The sequence below is a fragment of the Arachis stenosperma genome, chromosome 2, assembly GCF_014773155.1.
Source record: "Arachis stenosperma cultivar V10309 chromosome 2, arast.V10309.gnm1.PFL2, whole genome shotgun sequence".
In the NCBI taxonomy this organism is placed as follows: Eukaryota; Viridiplantae; Streptophyta; class Magnoliopsida; order Fabales; family Fabaceae; genus Arachis; species Arachis stenosperma.
Genome location: NC_080378.1, coordinates 29990946 through 30000224, shown reverse-complemented (window position 1 = coordinate 30000224; position 9279 = coordinate 29990946). Strand labels below are relative to the sequence as shown.

Below are 9279 nucleotides of genomic sequence, written 5' to 3'. Positions count from 1 at the left end.
CCCTCGCTTTAATAGTTTAGAGGGACTAGGTGAGTATAGAGTCTAGGCTAGCCTGGGTGCCAGCTTAGGGACCTCTTGAACAGGTCAGGACCTGGGATGTTGTATGTATATATATGTATATAGTTATTATCTAGCTATATCTAGGGGTGTTCTAACTAACAGTCTATATTCTAATAAAGGCTGAATCACCGAATGTTGTCAACTACTTGTGATGTGTTTATGTGTGGTTGTTTGTAACTGTTTTATATATTATTAGTTGTGAATTGATTATGAATGATACCGTTTGTTAATCCAAATGTTTTCTTAAAAAAAAAAGTACCTCGTAAAATAACTACGCTTTTAACAACGAATCAGGCTCATATAATAAATAATAGATAATAATTAGGTAGACAAGTTGGTAGCGCTCAGTTTCTAGTATGATCATGACTTACCAGAAATTGGGTCGTTACAATTTGGTATCAGAGCAGTTCGTTCCCAGTAGAGCCTGGGGAGTGGACTGACTATGCTTCATTGCATACTCTGCTTATGTGTCTCATGCCGTTAGGGTATCTTTAAGATACATTTTGCATGAATGTCTATGAGTGCTCATTTTGGGAATGTTCATACTTAACTTGAGATATTAAGACTGATCACCTTAATATTGATTGTTTGGTGCGGATAAGACCTCAATGACTGTGAATAGGCATGGTTTAATCGAGTTCCGAACGACAAATTCGTGTCAGGCACAACTATTCTTATAGCTGTTATGATCTCCATGGCCATGGCTATGTGATATTTAGATGCTGTAAGGAACGAAATGATATCTTCGTCAGGATGGCATGAAGGAAATAGACTACTTGAAGATGGATTCTTGCATGCGGCTGAAATTTTGAGGGCAAAATTTTCTTTTAGGAGGGTAGAATGTAACAACCCTGATTTTCGAGTACGCGAGATCTTTTCTGAAAGTATGAATTTCTCCGGAAGATCAGTAAAGGGAACACCTCTGTTATATCATCAAGCATCTCAATCCTCATTATCATTATGTCATCTTTAAGCTAGAACCTTTTATGGGGCAAGCTCGATAATGCAATTACGAAGAACATAGTTTTTGAACCGTATCAGTTAGGAGTTTTGATCCGTTTTTTCGTAAATAGTCTCAGTTTGACGAACCGGACTCGATTCATGAGAGAAGAGAGATAATAGGGTAATATCATCATTATATGAGTATTAGAAGCTTCTTGAATGATATTATAAGGTTACCTGGTCAGTTTTAGTTAAAAACAGAAAATCGGTTTAACCAGGTTTACGGTTTACTGGTGCAGCTTAGCACCAACACTCTCTGATGACTTTAGCAATGCTAAGGCCTCATCATACATGTTTTATTCTCATATTAAATATGTTACTAGTGTCATTTATGCTAGTAGCTCAGAAAATAATTTTTAGAGATGTTTTTACAGTGTTCCGATACATCTAGTTTTAGTAGTTATACACCTGAGATATTTTAATATTATTTTAATCCACCTCCAAGCCAACCAATCACAACTCACCCTACACCCCCAAAACCCCCAAGGCTGCCTCATTTGCTCATTGTGGCCGAAAATAACCAAGAGAAAAAGGAGAGAAAGTTCTTGGTTCATAAATCTTCAAAGCTTGATTTCTTCTGAACTAAAACTCAAATCAAAACTCCGATTTCACCAAAATGATCCTCTCTTCTTCCTCTACATAACCATATAACATATCAAGGCTGGAAATAAGGTGAGATGGCTGTCTCCCTCCCTCTTCAATTCGGTTTTCAAGGAAAACCATGTAAACATGTGTTTTCTTGATGTTTTTCCTTAGGAATCATGCTTAACTTGACTTGAGGGCCAAGAAACGTGAATTTCCAGCAACTCTAAGGTGATATATCTCTTCCTAACATGCTGAGTGAGATTTGGTCAGTTGAGAGTTTTTGGATTTAAAGTTGTTCTTGATGTGATTTAGGAGGAAAAAGTGCTAAAGGACCACCTGAAAGTCTAACTGAATTAGGAGCAGCAAAACCAGGTAGGGTTTGACGAATTTAATCTTGATTGATTGTGTTTGAGTTGTGTAATTATGATATGGTTTGGCTGTGCTTGAAATTGATTGTTTATATGAGTGATTCTTGTTGAAAGTTTGTTGAAAATTTGATGAAATTTGATGATATTTAAGCTATGAATGTTGTTCTTGAGGGCTGCTGGGAAAAACGAACCCTAGTCCCTAAATTGAAGTTCAATTTGTGTTGAAATCATGTGGAAAAGATGGGGTTTTAGTGGCTAGGAATTTATTATGAATTTTGGTAAAAATCGGTTGCTGAAAAGATTGAAAAACGGGTAAAAACAGAGAAAGAATTTGAAGAATATATGAAGAACATGAAGAACACTTTGAGTGTGATGAAGAACAAAGAAGAACACCTTTTTGATTCATAAAAGGGCAAGGAAGTAATTAATTTGGTGTTTGGGGGGTTATTTGGTAATTTCTGAAAGTTAGGGTGGTTAAAGTAGAAATATTAAAAGTTACCGGGGTAAAAAGTGAATTTTAAAGGTTAAAGGTTAAAGTAAAGTTAATTTTCGAAAATTAATGATAAAATAATAAATAATAATAAATATTAAATAATATTTAATTAAAAATAATATTTTAATAAAAATAATAAAATAATGCAGAAAAGGCAGTTTTCTGTAAAAGCTTTAGAAAGACAACTTTAAGTGCAGAATCTCATAATTACCTTCATAAAACACTTAGGGAGTGGTAATAACATGTTAGTGAGGAAAAGATAAAGGTTGAAGAAAAGATAAAAGTCAAAGAAAAAGTCTGTAAAATTTTAACAACAGAGAAACAGACAGAGGCTAGTGAACAAACTAGGGCAACATAGTTGGTTCTTGATTTGCGAATAGGGTTAGGTATTATATGAAAAGTTAAACTGTTTCAGTATAGACTTAATGAACCTATACTTGGGACAGGCTAACTATTCATACCGAAATTTACATAAGCTTCAACTATATATGTTAAGCAGAGAAAATCAGAACAGAGTAAAGAAACACAGAGAACAGAGTAACCAGAGCAAGTAAAAAGACAAAGAGAAAAGAGTAATGTGATAAAGAGAAATGGTTTGAGTTACGATGTTGAAAAAGTAAAAGCTGTAAAGTTTGTATAGCATGATTGAATAGAGAAAGAAAGAGGTACTGCATAAGAATGTGAAAGTGACGATGATAATGAGAATGATTATGTGATGATCTGCTGCGTGAAGGCAGTCAGATAGATGGTGGCACGACCACTGAGAGTGCTTTCCTGGGATACTTAGCTATAACGCTATTCTGTAAGTCAGAGGACTCTTACAGAGGTATCGAGAACACATGACTAGCATATACTCCTGTAAGTCAAAGGACTCTTACAGTGAGAGTGTGTGTATGCTCTTGTAAGTCAAAGGACTCTTACAGAGAGTGTGTTGGGCAGATATAAGTTAACTAGCTCCGCCATGCAAGTCAAAGGACTCTTGCAGTGGGTTGCTAGTGCCGCCCTGCAAGTCAAAGGACCCTTGCAGTGGTTTGCCTCACAAGTCAAAGGACTCTTGCGAGGGACATTGCCAACAGGAAAGCCTTACCTGGTCAGAGGACTCCGGGTAACGTCGGGAGCGGGTATGTAACCGACAAATGAGCTCATTACCTGCGCTAGGACTAGACATGCATCATACTTGGTTGTGCATTTTCTCTATTATGATTGTTGCATGAATGTATGCTTTCTTTGTTTGTATTCTATTCTCTGTGTTTATGTCTGTGTTTTACTTTCTTGTATTCTTCTGTTTGTGATCTTTTTCTGTTTTCTCTATTTTCTCTATTTATCTGTCTTCTGTTTACTACTTCTCTATATTCTGTTATTAGTCTGCTAAACAACACAAAATTAATGAACGTAACTAATAACCCCGACCCTACTAAGAACTCCCCAGTTCTTACCCCTTCTCTCTCCCTTCCCCCTTCAGATGGAAGCAAGAGTTTCTTTCCGTAGTTCGCTGACGACCGTTTGCAAAAAGGATTCCGCTCTAGGTAGTCTTCTGAGTCTAGGGTGAATCCCATTCTCTGTTTATATGTATATACTGTGAGACCAGCCAATGTCCGCACCCCGTTTGTACGTGAACTTTAACCTAAATCCTGTGTACGAGACTCCTGTTGTGTGGCTACTTGATGAGGTACCAGAGAGACGTCATATGGCAATGTCTGATCGTGCAGAGGAGTAACAAATGATGTTCTACCTTTTGATGATGTTCCACCTGACTTGAGTTTTGAAGACTTAGAACGTACTTTCCCTCGCTTTAATAGTTTAGAGGGACTAGGTGAGTATAGAGTCTAGGCTAGCCTGGGTGCCAGCTTAGGGACCTCTTGAACAGGTCAGGACCTGGGATGTTGTATGTATATATATGTATATAGTTATTATCTAGCTATATCTAGGGGTATTCTAACTAACAGTCTATATTCTAATAAAGGCTGAATCACCGAATGTTGTCAACTACTTGTGATGTGTTTATGTGTGGTTGTTTGTAACTGTTTTATATATTATTAGTTGTGAATTGATTATGAATGATACCGTTTGTTAATCCAAATGTTTTCTTAAAAAAAAAGTACCTCGTAAAATAACTACGCTTTTAACAACGAATCAGGCTCATATAATAAATAATAGATAATAATTAGGTAGACAAGTTGGTAGCGCTCAGTTTCTAGTATGATCATGACTTACCAGAAATTGGGTCGTTACAAGAAGCATCTCTATCCCTGCCATTGGAGCAAACAACTTTGAGCTTAAGCCTCAATTAGTTTCTTTAATGCAACAGAATTGCAAGTTCCATGGACTTCCACTGGAAGATCCTCATCAGTTTTTGGCTGAATTCTTGCAAAACTGTGACACTGTCAAGACTAATGGGGTTGACCCTGAGGTCTACAGACTTATGCTATTCCCTTTTGCTGTAAGAGACAGAGCTAGAATATGGTTGGACTTACAACCTAAAGAAAGCCTGAACTCTTGGGAAAAGCTAGTCAATGCCTTTTTGGCAAAGTTCTTTCCACCTCAAAAATTGAGTAAGCTTAGAGTGGAAGTCCAAACCTTCAGACAGAAGGAAGGAGAATCCCTCTATGAAGCTTGGGAAAGATATAAACAATTGATCAGAAAATGTCCTTCTGACATGCTTTCTGAATGGAGCATCATAGGTATCTTCTATGATGGTCTGTCTGAACTGTCCAAGATGTCTTTGGATAGCTCTGCAAGGGGATCTCTTCATCTGAAGAAGACGCCTGCAGAAGCTCAAGAACTAATTGAAATGGTTGCAAATAACCAATTCATGTACACTTCTGAAAGGAATCCTGTGAACAATGGGGCAAATCAGAAGAAAGGAGTTCTTGAGATTGATACTCTGAATGCCATATTAGCTCAGAACAAAATACTGACTCAGCAAGTCAATTTAATTTCTCAAAGTCTGTCTGGAATGCAAGCTGCACCAGGCAGTACTAAGGATGCTTCATCCGAAGAAGAAGCTTATGATCCTGAGAACCCTTCAATGGAAGAGGTGAATTACATGGGAGAACCCTATGGAAACACCTATAATTATTCATGGAGAAATCATCCAAATCTCTCATGGAAAGATCAACAGAGACCTCAACAAGGTTTCAATAATGGTGGAAGAAACAGGTTTAGCAATGGCAAGCCTTTTCCATCATCTTCTCAGCAACAGACAGAGAATTCTAAGCAGAACCACTCTGACTTAGCAACCATGGTCTCTGATCTAATCAAAACCACTCAAAGTTTCATGACTGAAACAAGGTCCTCCATTAGAAACTTGGAGGCACAAGTAGGTCAGCTGAGCAAGAAAATTACTGAACTCCCTCCTAGTACTCTTCCAAGCAATACAGAAGAAAATCCAAAAGGAGAGTGCATGGCCATTAACATGGCCGAATTTGGAGAGGAGGGAGAGGCAGTGAATGCCACTGAGGAAGACCTCAATGGACGTCCACTGGCCTCCAATGAGTTCTCTAATGAGGAACCATGGGAATCTGAGGCTCACACTGAGACCATAGAGGTTCCACTGGATTTACTTCTGCTATTCATGAGCTCTGATGAGTATTCTTCCTCTGAAGAGGATGAGTATGTCACTGAAGAGCAAGTTGCCAAGTACCTTGGAGCAATCATGAAGCTAAATGACAAGTTATTTGGTAATGACACTTGGGAGAACGAACCTCCTTTGCTCACCAAAGAACTGGATGACTTGTCTAGGTAGCGATTACCTAAAAAGAGACAAGATCCTGGGAAGTTCTCAATACCTTGTACCATAGGCACCATGACCTTTAAGAAGGCTCTGTGTGACTTAGGGTCAAGTGTAAACCTCATGCCTCTCTCTGTAATGGAGAAACTAGGGATCTTTGAGGTGCAAGCTGCAAGAATCTCACTAGAGATGGCAGACAACTCAAGAAAACAAGCTTATGGACTTGTAGAGGATATTCTGGTAAAAGTTGAAGACCATTACATCCCTGCTGATTTCATAGTCCTAGAGATTGGGAAGTGCATGGATGAATCCATCATCCTTGGCAGACCCTTCCTTGCCACAGCAAAGGCTGTGATTGATGTGGACAGAGGAGAATTGATCATTCAAGTGAATGAAGAATCCTTTGTGTTTAAGGCTCAAGGATATCTGTCTGTCACCATGGAGAGGAAGCATGAAGAGCTTCTCTCAAAACAGAGCCAAACAGAGCCCCCACAGTCAAACTCTAAGTTTGGTGTTGGGAGGCCACAACCAACTTCTAAGTTTGGTGTTGAACCCCCACATTCAAACTCTAAGTTTGGTATTGGGAGGTTCCAACATTGCTCTGAGTATCTGTGAGGCTCCATGAGAGCCCTCTGTCAAGCTACTGACATTAAAGAAGCGCTTGTTGGGAGGCAACCCAATATTATATTTAATCTATTTTCCTTTGTTATTTTATGTTTTCTGTAGGTTGATGATCATGAGAAGTCACAAAATCAATTGAAAAAGCAAAAATAGAATGAAAAATAGAAAGAAAAATAGCACACCCTGGAGGAGAATGTGCTGGCGTTTAAACGCCAGTGAAGCCAGCAAATGGGCGTTTAACGCCCAGTCTGGCACCATTCTGGACGTTTAACGCCAGAAAGGGGCACCAGACTGGCGTTAAACGCCAGAAAAGGGCAAGCACCTGGCGTTAAACGCCAGAAATGGGCACCAACCTGACGTTTAACGCCAGAATTGGCAAAGGGTGCATTTTTTGCACGCCACTTAGTGCAGGGTTGAATTTTCCTTGACACCTCAGGATCTGTGGACCCCACAGGATCCCCACCTACCCCACCACCCTCTCTCTTCTTCACCCATTCACCAATCACCTCAACCACTCTTCCCCAAAAACCCCTCACCTATCAAATCCCATCTTTCTCTTCACCACTCACATCCATCCTTCATAAAACCCCACCTACCTTACCATTCAAAATTCAAACCACTTTCCCACCAAAACCCACCCATAATGGCCGAACCCTACCCCTCTCTTCACCCCTATATAAACCCATCTTCACTCCTTCATTTTCACACACCCTAAACACTACTTCTCCCCCCTTTGGCCAAACCACAAAGCCACCTCCATCTCCTCTATTTCTTCTTCTTCTACTCTCTTCTTTCTTCTTTTGCTCGAGGACGAGTGATGAGCGGATAATTTATACGCTTTTTGGCATTATTTTTAGTATGCTTTTAGTATATTTTAGTTAGTTTTTAGTACATTTTTATTAGTTTTCAGTTAAAATTCACTTTTCTTGACTTTACTATGAGTTTGTGTGTTTTTCTGTGATTTCAGATATTTTCTGGCTGAAATTGAGGGACCTGAGCAAAAATCTGATCCAGAGACTAAAAGGACTGCAGATGCTGTTGGATTCTGACCTCTCTGCACTCGAAGTGGATTTTCTGGAGCTACAGAAGCCCAATTGGCGCGCTCTCAACGGCGTTGGAAAGTAGACATCCTGGGCTTTCCAGCAATATATGATAGTTTATACTTTGCCCAAGATTTGATGGCCCAAACTGGCGTTCAAAGTCACCCTCAGAATTCCCAGCGTTAAACACCGGAACTGGCACCAAAGTGGGAGTTAAACGCCCAAACTGGCACAAAAGCTGGCGTTTAACTCCAAGAAGAGTCTCTACACGAAAATGCTTCAATGCTCAGCCCAAGCACAAACCAAGTGGGCCCGGAAGTGGATTTTTATGTCATTTACTCATCTTTGTAATTCTTAAGCTACTAGTTCCCTATAAATAGCACCTTCTACTATTGTATTTTACATCTTTTGATCATGTTTTTATGATTGAACCCTCTTTGGGAGGCTGGCCTCACGGCTATGCCTAGACCTTGTTCTTATGTATTTTCAACGGTGGAGTTTCTACACACTATAGATTAAGGTGTGGAGCTCTGCTGTACCTCGAGTATTAATGCAATTACTATTGTTCTTCTATTCAATTCAGCTTGTTCTTATTCCAAGATATCACTTGTTCTTCAACTTGATGAATGTGATGATCCGTGACACTCATCATCATTCTCACCTATGAATGTGTGACTGACAACTACCTCCGTTCTACCTTAGATTGGGTGGATATCTCTTGGATTCCTGATACACGACGCATGGTTGTTACTCGCCTGACAACTGAGCCAGCCATTCTGTGAGATCAGAGTCTTCGTGGTATAAGCTAGAATTGACGTCGGCATTCAAGAGAATCCGGAAGGTCTAAACCTTGTCTGTGGTATTCTGAGTAGGATTCAATGATTGAATGACTGTGACGTGCTTCAAACTCGCGATTGTGGGGCGTTAGCGATAGACGCAAAAGAATCACTGGATTCTATTCCGACATGATTGAGAACTGACAGCTGGATAGCCGTGCCGTGACAGGGTGCGTTGAACATTTCCACTGAGAGGACAGGAGGTAGCCACTGACAACGGTGAAACCCTACATACAGCTTGCCATGGAAAGGAGTAAGAAGGATTGGATGAAGACAGTAGGAAAGCAGAGAGACGGAAAGGACAAAGCATCTCCATTCGCTTATCTGAAGTTCTTACCAATGAATTACATAAGTATCTCTATCTTTATCTTTATGCTTTATTCATATATCACCCATAACCATTTGAGTCTGCCTGACTGAGATTTACAAGGTGACCATAGCTTGCTTCATACCAACAATCTCCGTGGGATCGACCCTTACTCGCGTAAGGTTTATTACTTGGACGACCCAGTGCACTTGCTGGTTAGTTGTGCGAAGTTGTGTT

The 9279-nt window shown here is 39.7% G+C and overlaps 1 non-coding gene across 1 annotated transcript; it reads right to left on the bottom strand.

The window, feature by feature from the left end:
- Positions 1 to 5062: 5062 nt before the first annotated feature.
- Positions 5063 to 5170, bottom strand: LOC130964384 (small nucleolar RNA R71). The gene has a single exon (XR_009080481.1). It is a non-coding gene; the product is annotated as a small nucleolar RNA R71 (small nucleolar RNA).
- Between the last annotated feature and the right edge of the window lie 4109 nt (positions 5171 to 9279).